Source organism: Schistocerca cancellata, chromosome 5, assembly GCF_023864275.1.
Source record: "Schistocerca cancellata isolate TAMUIC-IGC-003103 chromosome 5, iqSchCanc2.1, whole genome shotgun sequence".
Classification (NCBI taxonomy): Eukaryota; Metazoa; Arthropoda; class Insecta; order Orthoptera; family Acrididae; genus Schistocerca; species Schistocerca cancellata.
This window is the reverse complement of record NC_064630.1, coordinates 283305259-283320399: the sequence shown is the minus strand read 5'-3', so window position 1 is coordinate 283320399 and position 15141 is coordinate 283305259. Positions and strand designations below refer to the sequence as shown.

At 41.8% G+C, this 15141-nt stretch overlaps 1 non-coding gene across 1 annotated transcript; it reads left to right on the top strand.

Annotated features, from left to right (window-relative positions):
- Positions 1 to 2274: 2274 nt before the first annotated feature.
- Positions 2275 to 2349, top strand: Trnat-ugu (transfer RNA threonine (anticodon UGU)). The gene has a single exon. It is a non-coding gene; the product is annotated as a tRNA-Thr (tRNA).
- Positions 2350 to 15141: the final 12792 nt, after the last annotated feature.

Sequence of the window (15141 nt, the reverse complement as noted above, 5' to 3'; positions counted from 1 at the left end):
GCACGAATAACCACATTTTCCAGGGCAGACCGCTGCGAAATGTGCAGGGAGAAAGTCAGCGAAATTCTCGAAGGTTGTAACCTGCCCGTGAAAATTTTAAAAGTCAATAATAGTGAAATCGAAACCTCCCAGCAAAAATATGAAACTCAATGTTATGTGAAATGTTATCTTCCCACAAAACTGCATAATAATAAATGAGCCAAGCATAACGTGCTTGTAAAATTAAAGAATAATAATGGCCCAAATGTAAACTCCCCACAGTAATAAAAGTCAATGATAATAAAAATGTCCAAAAATGTTAAGTCCCCACAAAATTAACGCTAAAATGAACCTGATAAATTTTATAAAGGCAGCTGCGCTGACCTTCGGCCCTGTGCAATAATTAAAACTGAATAGAGAAACCTAAATTCTTACCTCAGTAAAACTTTATCACTATCTTATTTTTGGCACAGCTTCCTGCAATGCTGGCGTATATTTAGTTCCGATTCTTGGACGAAATGCATAGGAAATATTCTTTGAACTGAAATGAATGCTTTTTCTTCAAAAGGGTGGAAAAATTTTTTAAATTGAAATGATTACTTTTCTTTAAAAGATTTACTTTATAAAAAAATTATTATTGGGGCAGTTCTTGAACAAATTAATTACCATTAACATATGTTATTAGCTGAGTGCAATGCTGCTTCATTACCTTCGATAACAATATACCTCGTCTAGAACCGTGACCAGAGACCCATGTCGACGCCCACCGACTCCTCACACACAACAACTGTTCCTGCCGGCTCGCTACACGCAACTACTGTCATCTCGCGCGCGCTACCACTCTCGAACAGAAACTGAACTCTCGCGCGGTCAAGCGCAGACTAGCAACGATAAATAACTCTCTGGTCAGAGATTCTGTCATGCCTCGCCATCGCTGGTAATGAATACATATGGAACGTACGCATTTCAAGGTACCTTTAGGAACATGAAACGATCCAGACACCAGTACTTTGGTCAGATGCGGTTAGTTTCCCGGTTGAGGTCAATGGCATGAACAGCCCGATGAAAGTAGTCCCACAGATTCTCGATTGGGCTTAAATTCGATGTGCTCTTCGATTCACGCACGTGCACGGTGAGCTGTGTACCACGTTGCATTGTCCTTTTTACAGATGCCATCGTGCAGAGGAAAAACAAACTGCATAGAGCAGACAAGGTCCACAAGGATAGATTCATACTTGTGTTGATCGTGTTAATCCATTATCCCTTCCATAACGACGATATCACTACGTAATGCCACGAAAAACTTCGCCAGACCCTAAATCTCCCTCATCCGGCATGGATTCTTTGCTTTCAGACGTCTCACGCTGTACACGCCATCGGGCATTGTCCGATGGAGCATTGAAAGTAAGTGAGCTGGAAAGGGCGCCTGTTATCTCTGAGTGGACGTGAAGTTGCGGTATTGGAGTGAAAATTCTCGTCTTTGTCGCCAGTGAACTGCAGCCAGCATGGGTGCGTCAACCAGGTGCCTATTGTGGAGGTCCATGCGCAGCAACGGTTGTTGAGGAGGCACTGTTGGTAGCTCTTAGTTTCGTCTAGGCGGTCAGGTGCTCAATAGTTGTATGTCCATTGGCATGTACAAATCACGGCAACCGTCATTAACCCCTCTCATCTAAGGCCCTTGGTGCAACACAGTTGCCTCGGCGTCAGTTTTGCACAGCGCTTTTTTACCATGCACGGTTTACATTAACCATGGCGGTATGTCAACAGTTTACAAACTTAGCGGTTTCGGGAGCGCTTACACCGTTGCCTCGAAAGCCAACGATCGTGCCTTACTGGACTTCAGATAAATCGCTCCATTTCCGCATTACGACAACGATTGTAGTTAGAATTATATTAATACCTTCAGCTGCTGACGGGCGTTGATATAATCAACGGGGACAGGTGAAAATGTGTGCCCCGACCGGGACTCGAACCCGGGATCTCCTGCTTACATGGCAGATGCTCTATGCATCTGAGCCACCGAGGGCACAGAGGCTAATGCGACTGCAGGGACTATCTCTCGCACGACTCCCGCGAGACCAACATTCGCACCTTGTATGTTCATACGCTACATTCGTAGTGTCCCACCCCAACATACTCATTACTCACGGAAGACATTCTTACCAAGTCCCGAAAGAGTTCGGGGAACATGTGTGCATCCGTACAGAAGAAGAAGGTCATGGCAGGTATTGCCAGAACTATTGGTCTCGCGGGAGGCGTGCGAGAGATAGTCCCTGCAGTCGCACTATCCTCTGTGCCCTCGGTGGCTTAGATGGATAGAGCGTCTGCCATGTAAGCAGGAGATCCTGGGTTCGAGTCCCGGTCGGGGCGCACATTTTCACCTGTCCCCGTTGATTATATCAACGCCCGTCAGCAGCTGAAGGTATTAATATAATTCTAATTTCCTTCTAGACGGCTGCAGGTCATCAATGGTGTCTGTTGTTTCGGACATGTCCGAAAGAGCTGTCACCATATCCAAATAAGTATAACGATTGTAGTTTTCCGCGTTCCCCCTACACGCGATGTGTGCGCTCCGCTGTTAATACTGTCGCCCCTGTGAATAGTCGACGTAGATGTTGGTCACGCTGATTCGAATGGACCATCTGGACCATGAAGGCGTCCCGCTGATTTAAGATTCTTTGCAGCATTAATTTTTCTGAGTGCTTCACTGATTTATGCAAGAAGGACGTACTCCCGATTCTTGACGTAGTCAGACAAAAAACGAATACAAAAGATGTAACATATGGACAGCAAGGACGCCATGCGCTGAGACCATCACGACCCACCCAGCTCTCAGAAAATGTATCATTCGACACATCCCGCACGTTCAAACTACAATGCTGGGAAGCACCACCATGTTGTAAGATGATGGACGGCTGTAGCTATTCGATCTGTCATAATAGGAACTGTTAAAACACGTCCAGATAAACATTCTCCATTACGGCTTTCTATGTGAAAAAAACTGGACCTATCATCTTGTCGTGTTTTAGGCCACATCAATCATTAAACATTTTGCTATCACTGACGTGCTAACGTGTTGTTTGGGATTTCTGACCTTCAGTTCCTAGTGGTGCAGCGATTCACATGACTAGATGGGTGGAAAATCACTTCATCTAAAACCAGGCACCTCTTGAAGTATTTTCAGCTTCTATTGAGTACAGTGTTAAACATGCTAATGCATGCTTCCGAGGACGATCGTTTGTCCGCAGAGCTTCGACTGGTACCATTTTTTACGCAAAAGGCGTAACCGCTTTTGCAACACTCTATCATTTTTGTTTTGCACGCAATACGAGTAAAGGCTTACTTAACACATTGTGGACAGTTTATCGTGCTTCCTGCAATTCGCGTGATGCACGACGAATTCACTTCTGTGGGGGAGGCGCTGAAATTAGCTTGTACTCTGTCAACACGTGCTGGATGTGCAGGGGGACGTCCATTTCGAGGAAGGTCTTCGACACTGTATGTCTAAAGTTTTTGAAACATCTGAATATGTTCGCTTCGCCGGTGGTGCCCTCTCATACTAGCGTCCATAATTCCGCAGTACCAATGTCACAGATTTGAATTCAGCATACCAGATGGTAACTGAGAAACAAAGCCTTAGGTAACACAACTATAGTAGCAATTCAGTCGAAGAGGAATGGCCACCTTTAAAAAAGGCAGCCATAGAAGCTAGGCAGATAAACGTAACTATAAGAAAGATAAATAACAAAGATAACGTTCGGTAACACAGGAGATAGTGGAAGAAAAAGAGGAAAGTAAGGGAAAACCGGGAATAAAGTACTAAAAGTCACATACGAATTAAATAAATGGGAAGTGCAAGAAATCTAAGGTAAAATGAAATAGTTGCAGAAGAAAACGTGAAGAAATCGAAAAAGAAATGATCTATCTGAAGGACTGGTGAAGCATACAGTAAAATCAAAACAAACGTAGGTGAAGTTAAAAGCTAGGGAGTGGATAGGTGGAAACAGTACAGCGAATGCCTTTATAATGTGGAGGACTTGCCTCATGACTTTATAGAAGAAAATACTGAAGTCGACATGGAAGATCATAAAAATAGCCCCGGAAGGACTTGAAATCAATTACAACAGAAGTGGTAGATAATATTACTTCGGATTTTGCAAAATCATTAGGGAAAATGCCAACTACATGTCTATTTCAGAGGGTGTGTAGACCCTATGAGAATGGAGACTCACCATCCGATTTTCGGAAAAATTTTCTACGCAATCTGGTTATAACAAGGATAGGTAAGTGTGAGGACCATCGCACAATCAGCTTAGAAGCTCATGCGTCAAGTTACTGACAACAGTAGTATACAGAATAACGGGAAAGAAAACTGAGGCACTTTTCGATATTCAGTTTGATTTGCTGGCCGGGAGGAGAGCCAGAGACATAGTCCTAACGTGCTTAGTACTGACAGCAAGAGTTATGATACATCAAGACACGTTTATAGGATTTGTCGACCTACAAAAAGCGTTAGACAATTTAAAACGTTGTAAAACGAGTCATATGCAGTGTACTGGCATACAAGAACCAGGAGGGCATAATAAGAGTGGAAGACCAAGAACGAAGTCCTCTCATTAAAAAGGGTGATGATCTCTCCATTGGCAAAAAAATTCGGAATACTTTGCCTTTCGGATCTCCGGGAGGGAACTGCCAACGGGGAGGTGACCATGAGAGATAAAATGGAAACCAACCATACGATAACCTTGTACGAGTCGGGGTGTGGAATATCAGAAGATTGAACATGGTAGGGAAGCTAGAAAATGTGAAAAGGGTGTAACCTCCCTACAGAAAAGTCCCGGAACCTCCCAACAGTAAAAAATATAACCATAACATTAACATTTAGTGTAACCTCCAAACAGTTACATTTCAAAACCTACCAACAGTAAAATTTCGTAACCTACCAATAATGTTGTTGTTGTTGTTGTGGTCTTCAGTCCTGAGACTGGTTTGATGCAGCTCTCCATGCTACTCTATCCTGTGCAAGCTTCTTCATCTCCCAGTACCTACTGCAACCTACATCCTTCTGAATCTGCTTAGTATATTCATCTCTTGGTCTCCCCCTACGATTTTTACCCTCCACACTGCCCTCCAATACTAAATTGGTGATCCCTTGATGCCTCAGAACATGTCCTACCAACCGATCCCTTCTTCTGGTCAAGCTGTGCCACAAACTTCTCTTCTCCCCAATCCTATTCAATACTTCCTCATTAGTTATGTGATCTACCCATCTAATCTTCAGCATTCTTCTGTAGCACCACATTTCAAAAGCTTCTATTCTCTTCTTGTCCAAACTATTTACCGTCCATGTTTCACTTCCATACATGGCTACACTCCATACAAATACTTTCAGAAATGACTTCCTGACACTTAAATCTATACTCGATGTTAACAAATTTCTCTTCTTCAGAAACGCTTTCCTTGCCATTGCCAGTCTACATTTTATATCCTCTCTACTTCGACCATCATCAGTTATTTTGCTCCCCAAATAGCAAAACTCCTTTACTACTTTAAGTGTCTCTTTTTTTTAATCTAATTCCCTCAGCATCACCCGACTTAATTAGACTACATTCCATTATCCTTGTTTTGCTTTTGTTGATGTTCATCTTATATCCTCCCTTCAAGACACCACCCATTCCGTTCAACTGCTCTTCCAAGTCCTTTGCTGTCTCTGACAGAATTACAATGTCATCGGCGAACCTCAAAGTTTTTATTTCTTCTCCATGGATTTTAATACCTACTCCAAATTTTTCTTTTGTTTCCTTTACTGCTTGCTCAATATACAGATTGAATAACATCGGGGAGAGGCTACAACCCTGTCTTACTCCCTTCCCAACTACTGCTTCCCTTTCATGTCCCTCGACTCTTATAACTGCCATCTAGTTTCTGTACAAATTGTAAATAGCCTTTCGCTCCCTGTATTTTACCCCTGCCACCTTTAGAATTTGAAAGAGAGTATTCCAGTCAACATTGTCAAAAGCTTTCTCTAAGTCTACAAATGCTAGAAACGTAGGTTTGCCTTTCCTTAATCTTTCTTCTAAGATAAGTCGTAAGGTCAGTATTTCCTCACGTGTTCCAGTATTTCTACGGAATCCAAACTGATCTTCCCCGAGGTCGGCTTCTACTAGTTTTTCCATTCGTCTGTAAAGAATTCGTGTTAGTACTTTGCAGCTGTGGCTTATTAAACTGATTGTTCGATAATTTTCACATCTGTCAACACCTGCTTTCTTTGGGATAGGAATTATTATATTCTTCTTGAAGTCTAAGGGTATCTCGCCTGTTTCATACATTTTGCTCACCAGATGGTAGAGTTTTGTCAGTACTGGCTCTCCCAAGGCCGTCAGTAGTTCCAATGGAATGTTGTCTACTCCGGGGGCCTTATTTCGACTCAGGTCTTTCAGTGCTCTGTCAAACTCTTCACGCAGTATCGTATCTCCCATTTCATCTTCATCTACATCCTCTTCCATTTCCATAATATTGTCCTCAAGTGCATCGCCCTTGTATAGACCCTCTATATACTCCTTCCACCTTTCTGCTTTCCCTTCTTTGCTTAGAACTGGGTTTCCATCTGAGCTCTTTATGTTCATACAAGTGTTTCTCTTATCTCCAAAGGTCTCTTTAATTATCCTGTAGGCAGTATCTATCTTACCCCTAGTGAGATAAGCCTCTACATCCTTACATTTGTCCTCTAGCCATCTCTGCTTAGCCATTTTGCACTTCCTGTCGATCTCATTTTTGAGTCGTTTGTATTCTTTTTTGCCTGCTTCATTTACTGCATTTTTATATTTTCTCCTTTCATCAATTAAATTCAATATTTCTTCTGTTACCCAAGGATTTCTACTAGCCCTCGTCTTTTTACCTACTTGATCCTCTGCTGCCTTCACTACTTCATCCCTCAAAGCTACCCATTCTTCTTCTACTGTATTTCTTTCCCCCATTCCTGTCAGTTGTTCCCTAATGCTCTCCCTGAAACTCTGTACACCCTCTGGTTCTTTCAGTTTATCCAGGTCCCATCTCCTTAAATTCCCACCTTTTTGCAGTTTCTTCAGTTTTAATCTACAGGTCATAACCAATAGATTGTGGTCAGAGTCCACATCTGCCCCTGGAAATGTCTTACAATTTAAAACCTGGTTCCTAAATCTCTGTCTTACCATTATATAATCTATCTGATACCGTTTAGTATCTCCAGGGTTCTTCCATGTATACAACCTTCTATCATGATTCTTAAACCAAGTGTTAGCTATGATTAAGTTGTGCTCTGTGCAAAATTCTATCAGGCGGCTTCCTCTTTCATTTCTTAGCCCCAATCCATATTCACCTACTACGTTTCCTTCTCTCCCTTTTCCTACACTCGAATTCCAGTCACCCATGACTATTAAATTTTCGTCTCCCTTCACTATCTGAATAATTTCTTTTATTTCATCATACATTTCTTCAATTTCTTCGTCATCTGCAGAGCTAGTTGGCATATAAACTTGTACTACTGTAGTAGGTGTGGGCTTCGTGTCTACCTTGGCCACAATAATGCGTTCACTATGCTGTTTGTAGTAGCTTACCCGCATTCCTATTATCCTATTCATTATTAAGCCTACTCCTGCATTACCCCTATTTGATTTTGTATTTATAACCCTATATTCACCTGACCAAAAGTCTTGTTCCTCCTGCCACCGAACTTCACTAATTCCCACTATATCTAACTTCAACCTATCCATTTCCCTTTTTAAATTTTCTAACCTACCTGACCGATTAAGGGATCTGACATTCCACGCTCCGATCCGTAGAACGCCAGTTTTCTTTCTCCTGATAACGACATCCTCTTGAGTAGTCCCCGCCCGGAGATCCGAATGGGGGACTATTTTACCTCCGGAATATTTTACCCAAGAGGATGCCATCATCATTTAATCATACAGTAAAGCTGCATGCCCTCGGGAAAAATTACGGCCGTAGTTTCCCCTTGCTTTCAGCCGTTCGCAGTACCAGCACAGCAAGGCCGTTTTGGTTATTGTTACAAGGCCAGATCAGTCAATCATCCAGACTGTTGCCCTTGCAACTACTGAAAAGGCTGCTGCCCCTCTTCAGGAACCACACGTTTGTCTGGCCTCTCAACAGATACCCCTCCGTTGTGGTTGCACCTACGGTACGGCTATCTGTATCGCTGAGGCACGCAAGCCTCCCCACCAACGGCAAGGTCCATGGTTCATGGGGAGGCTACCAATAATAAAATGTGACTAATCTCTCAATAAAAAATTGTCACCCACTTATAACCCTTCAATAATGACTGAATTTAAATTGGTGAATTTTGGACGTCAGCAGCGCTGCCATGGCCCTGAAAGATCATACTGAATAAATTAAAAATTCTTACGTCAATGAAGTCGCCGAATAACGCGTGTATATTTGCTCCTATAAGAAATTTTTCTGGCACAGCGTAGTGCAATGCTGACCGATAGATTTGTCATGTACAAAAAAAACAGCTGATTTTTCTGTACAATAGTTGAGATGACCATGGCTTGGAGAGATTAGCAATTTCTTTAAATTGAGATGAATGATTGTCAAAAAGTTAATTTTTATAAGAAAGATAATTATTAACAGATTTTTTTTTAAAACACTTACATCGAACTTGATATAACAATAGTACATACGACCGAGGCTGCTTTTACCTTATACTACAACGCTCAGGCACCGCCATCGCTCTCTCGACCAGCCCAGCCAACTCCACACACACCACTGCTCGCTAGCAACTACTTACTGCTACTGCTACACAGTTACTACTGCAGTCAACACTGCTCTTTGGTCTCAGATTCTCTTATAGCTTACATATCGCAGGCAGCGCGAGAGCAATCCATCGAAATTACATCTGCTCGAGTGCGCTAGCAACAAATTTCTTAATCATGGACATCTTACAAGGGAAATGGAAATGCTCACTCTAGATATAGGAGGGGTCTGTGAAGTGAAATGGAAAGAAGACAAGGATTTTGGTCAGATGAGTACAGGGTAATATCAACAGCAGCAGACAATGGTACAACCGGAGAAGGATTCGCTAAGAACAGGAAGGTAGGGCAGAGAGCGTGTTGCTGTGAACAGTTCAGAACGACAGCAAGCCAACACCAACAAGATAGTTCAGGTGATCTTACCGACGTCGTAAGTTGAAGATAAAGAGTTAGCGAAAGTATACGAGGATATTGAAAGGGTAACACAGGACACGAAGGGAGATGAATATCTAATTGTCATTGGGGACTGGAATGCAGTTGTAGAGAAAGGTCTAGAAGAAAACGTTACAGGAGAACATAGACGGGGATAAGGAATGAGAGAGAAGAAACACCAATTGAGTTCTGTAACAAATTTCAGCTAGTAAAGGCGAATTCTTTGTTCAAGAATTACAAGAGGAGGAGCTATACTTGGAAAAGGCTAATTGGTACGAGAATATTTCGATTAGCTTACATCACGATCAGAGTTTCCGAAATCAGAAACTGGATTGTAAGGCATACCCAGGTGCAGATATAGACTCAGATCGCAATGTAGTAGTGATGAAAAGTAGGCTGAAGTTTTAGAGATTAGTCAGGAAGAATCAAAACGCAATGAAGTGGGATACAGAAGTACTAAGGAAGGACGAGATGCGCTTGAAGTTCTCCAAGGATATAAGTAGAGAAATAAGGAATAGCTCAGTACGCAGTACTGTTGAAGTGGAATGGACACCTCTAAAAAGGGCAGTAACAGAAGCTGGAAAGGGTAACATAGGTACAAAGAATGTAACTGCGAAAAAACCTGGTGTAACAGAAGAAATACTTCGGCTGATCGATGAAAGAAGAAGGTCCCAAAATGTTCCTGGGAATTCAGGAGGATAGAAGTACAATAAAATAAATAGGGAGTGCAGGGAAGTTAAGACGAAATTTCTGCACCAAAGATGTAAAGAAATCGAACAAGAAATGATGTCGGATGGACTGATTCAGTATTTAGGAAAGTCAAAACGACCTTGGGTGAAATTTAAAGCAAGGGTGGTAAGATTAAAAGTGAAACAGGAATGTTAAATGCTGAGCAGAGAGCGGATATGTGGAAAGAGTACTCTGAAGCTCTCAATGAGGGGAAGATTTGTCTGATGTGATAGAAGAAGAAACATGAATCGATTTGGAAGATACAGGGAGGAGGAGGACATTAGTGTTTAACGTCCCGTCGACAACTATGTCATTAGAGACGAAGCAAAAGCTCGGATTAGGGAAGGATGGGGAAGGTAACATAGCCATGCCCTTTCAAAGGAACCATCCCGGCATTTGCCTGTAGTGATCTGGGGAAATCACGGAAAACCTATATCAGGATGGCCGGACGCGGGATTGAACCGTAGTCCTCTAGAATGAGAAGATATAGGGGTCCAGTATTAGAATCAGAAGAGAGCTAGGAAGCAATTAAGATAACATAACGCAGAAGGGATAGCAACATTCCTTCAGATTTTCTTGAGTCATTGGGGGCAAGTGGCAATAAAACGACTATTCACGTTGGTGTTCGGAAAAATATCAACCAAACAATTCCGAAGACTGCAAGAGTTGACAAGTGCGAGATTTATCGCACAACCAGCTTAACAGCTCATGCACCCAAGTTACTTACTAGAATAACATACAGAAGAACGGAAAAGAAAATTTAGGACGCGTTAGATGACTAGCAGTTTGACTTTAGAAAAAGTAAGGGCACCAGAGAGGTAATTATGACGTTCGGTAAATAAGGGAATCAAGACCAATAAAAATCAAGACAGATTCATAGGATTCGCCAATATGTAAAAAGCGTTCGACAATGTAAAATAGTGCAAGATGTTCGAAATTCTGAGAAAAATATAGGTGAGAGTGAACGACCAAGGACGAAATGCTCGGATTAAAAAGGGTGTAAGGCAGGGATGTAGTCTTTCGCCCCTACTCTTCAGTCCTTACATCTAAGAAGTAGTGATGGAAATAAAATAAAAATTCGGGAGTACAATTAAAATTCAATGTGAAAGGATATCAATGATATGATTCGCTGATGACATTGCTATCCTGAATGAAAGTGAAGAAGAATTACATTATATGATGAATGGAATGAACAGTCTAATGAGTGCAGAATATGAAATGAATGTAAATCGACGAAAGACGAAAGTAATGAGAAGTTTCGAGAAACATAACATCAGGATCGATGGCCACGAAGTAGATGAAGTTAAGGAATCCTACTACCGAGGCAATAAAATAACCAATGACGGACGGAGCAGGAAGGACATAAAAAGCAGACTGGCACTGGCAAATAGGGCGTTTCTGGCCAAGAGAACTCTACTAGTATCAAACATAGGCCTTGAATTGAGGAAGAAATTTCTGAGAATGTACGCTCTCCGCACAGCACTGTATGGTAGTGTATCGTGGACTGAGGGATATCCAGAACAGAAAGGAATCGAAGCATTTGAGATGTGGTGCCACAGACGAATGTTGAAGATTAGTTGGACTGATAAAGTAAGGAATGAGGGGGTACTTCACAGAATCGGAGGGGAAAGGGATATGTGGAAAACACTGACAAGAAGAAGGTTCAAATGGTTCAGATGGCTCTGAGCACTGTGGGACTTAACATCTGTGGTCATCAGTCCCCTAGAACTTAGAACGACTTAAACCTAACTGACCTAAGGGCATCACACACATCCATGCCCGAGGCAGGATTCGAACCTGCGACCGTAGCGGTCACGCGGTTCCAGACTGAAGCGCCTAGAACCGCACGGCCACACCGGCCGGCACAAGAAGAAGGGATGGGACGATAGGACACCTGTCAACACATCAGGGAATGACTTCCATGGTAATACAGACAGCTGTAGAGGGTAAAAACTATAGGAAAAGACAGAGGATGGAATACATCCAGCAAATAATTGAGGTGAAGGGGTAGGTGCAGGAGAGAAATCCGTGGCGGGCGGCATCAAACCAATCAGAAGACTGATGACCAAAAAAGAAAAAAAAAAGAAAGACAGGGAGACTGTGTTCCGCTCCTACTGCTAAATTTATAGACTATGGTAACTCGCGTAATATCGAGTTCAACGAAATGCGCAAAAATACAGTTTCTCTTTGAAATTGAGCCGCACGTAGGACCCCAAGTTCGACCTTAATGTGTGGTTAAGGGGAAATTTTTGCCGAGATATAGAGAATAATTGATTTTTTTTTGTACACTGGGCACCTGGTTTCATCAAAATTCATCAAAACATGTCACCTCTTCACTGGATGTGTGGAAAATATCGCAGCGACCGAAAAGTGGAAACAGTGAAGAATTTCAAACAAATTTTTAAAAACCACAACAAAAAACATCATTCAATCCAGGCGTTCAAGGTGCTTGTTTTGGTCCTTTGTGGATTAACTTGTGAGTAACATCTCATCAAAGTCTTCAATCGGCATCCAACGATGCAGATGGTTGTTGGCGGGCGGCAATCTGCATGCCGTAGGATTACAGAGACGGTGCCAAAGGAATTGGATTTAAACCAGACAACAGTGACCAAGACGATAATCCATTAGTTGCAGAGCCCAAACTCTAGTCAACGGCGGACCCACACTGGAAAAGCAGTAGCAGGGATGATATTTAAGAGCAGCTTCAGAAAGGAAAACGAAGTGTAATGATGGTGAGGATAAGCACCGGATTGGAGTGAAAATCAGAATTGACTGAAATGCGAATCATAACAACATGGAGTAACCTTAATTCATAGTGAATAGGGTCAGTACCATGGGCCAGAGCACACTAAGTTCTGTCTACCAAGTCTTGAGATGCAGTTTCAACACGAAGTTATTCATCAATGATTTTACCACCGAAAAAGTCCACTGAATCCTCGAAACTCGTCACTCTACCTAAATAGTAGTGTTTCCACTCTGGATAGCCCGTCGAATAGCTTTTAGGTGGCTTCATGGTGGTCGCACATCTACATTTAAGTTAGATCCGCTGTCGTGTTTATCACAGCATAAGAACGTGTTTTTCTATCGCAGAAAGGCGGTGACTACACCCAGTTGACTGAAAGCATTTCACAGTCGTGTCTCTCCAGAGAGAAACAGTGCTCTTCTTGTCATGTCCGCAGTCCGCATTGTCTGTCGCCTGCGTTTAGAAGAAGGATTTAAAACAGTACCGACAAGTAAATAGCGATTCATTTTGTGTGTAAAGTAGGCGTATTACAGGCCCATACTGTCTGTGATACTCTGGCTTTCACTACAACTTTAAACAGTGTTAAATGATATCAACAATAAGAATCGCTGATGATATTGTTACTCTCAGGAAAAATGAAGTAGATTGACAGTGACTGTTGACTGAAATGAACAGTCTATAGGGCACAGTATATGCACTGAGTGTAAACCGGAAACAGACGAAGGTAAAGAGGGATCTCAGCAAGAGATTAATGATAAATTAAACGGTAAATTTGGAGACCATGATGTGGATGATATTAAGAAATTCTGCTACCTTGTAAACAAGAAAAAGTCATCCCAGACACAGGAAAGAGGTCGTAAAGATCAGACCATCACAAAGAGGACGTTCTTAGCCATATAAAATCGACTAATTTCAGACATAGCCATTATTTGGCGTAAGAAATTTCTGAAAAGGTACTTTTCTAGAACAGCCTTGAATATAAGTGAATTATAGACTGCGAAAAGGAAGATATTCAGTTTTGAGATGAGGTACAGTATAATGTGTTGAATATTAGCTGGATGAGGAAGATACGGAATGAGGACATTCTCTGCAGAGTGAGCGTGGAATGGGAAATATGGAATGCCCTAACAAGAAGAAGGGGTAAATACTATGATAGAACGGGTGGAAATATTTCAGGGAATAACTTCAAGCCACCAGAGGGAGCTGCAGAGGATAAAAACTGTAGGGGAAGTAAGAGATTGGAAAAAAACACAGAAAATAGTAGAGGACGTAGGGTACAAATGCTGCTCTGAGATGAAGAAGATCAAGAAAGGAATTCGGGGTTGCCTGCATGAAGCCAGGCAGAAGAGTAATGAGTCAATGAATAAAAACATTTAGACAGTTGAAACTAATTATTGTCGCCTCTGTAATGATACCTGGATGTTGACTGGCTTTCTCTGTTATGTCTGCTGCCTACTCATGTGCAGCTTTAGAAGAATAATTGGCGAAGAATTTATTAAGAGAATATGTACATCATGCTGGCTATAGCAAGACAATGGAATTCGTTGGCCAAGAAAACATTCTCCTTCGTGCTCTTTCGTCCATGTACAGATGCTTAAAGTCGTATGGAGTGCTGCATTTAATTAGTGAAAAAAATCATCACCACTGTCATGCATGGATACAAATGTCATGGGTTGGTGAATTCAATAAAGGTGGTAGGATTATTTTCTTCATGGATTAATGACCCAACGAAAAAATCCTAGAAATATTCCTTAAACTTTCGCACTATACTTCCTCGCCTTTTCTCCGGGAATGTCTACGGATTTCGTACTGCGGAGTTATTATTCTTCGACATTTGTCTGCGGACAACCCAGCGTTCATGTGTCCTACGAATCAGAAAACTAGACTAATAGGAGATGTAACGAAATAATAAGCAACCAGATGCATAAAATAAATTTAACTTCTTTACCGATAAAGAAATTAAATTTCTTTTAAGCAGCTGGTTGCTTATGGTTTCGTTATACACGACTACAAAAAAATGGCTCTGAGCACTATGGGACTCAACTGCTGTGGTCATAAGTCCCCTAGAACTTAGAACTACTTAAACCTAACTAACCTAAGGACATCACACACATCCATGCCCGAGGCAGGATTCGAACCTGCGACCGTAGCGGTCGAGCGGTTCCAGACTGTAGCGCCTTTAACCGCTCAGCCACTCCGGCCGGCATACACGACTACAATTGCTGAGGATGGATGAAATACTGAACAAATAAGAGATTACTGTCAATCAGAAAAAAATCAGTTTCTATACTAGTGGTGTAAATTCAGTTACATTTTGTCTACGTGTTGTCGTTTGCATAGATACAAAGACAATTAATTCATTTGTGCCTTTACAAAGAAGGATTTGATGAATTGTTAACGTAGTCAAGAATCTGACTACCATGTAACGATTCAGACTATGAGCCATTCCACTATAAAATGTTAGTTAGCCTTCACGAATCACCATAATCGATGTTCCTCTCAAATATATTC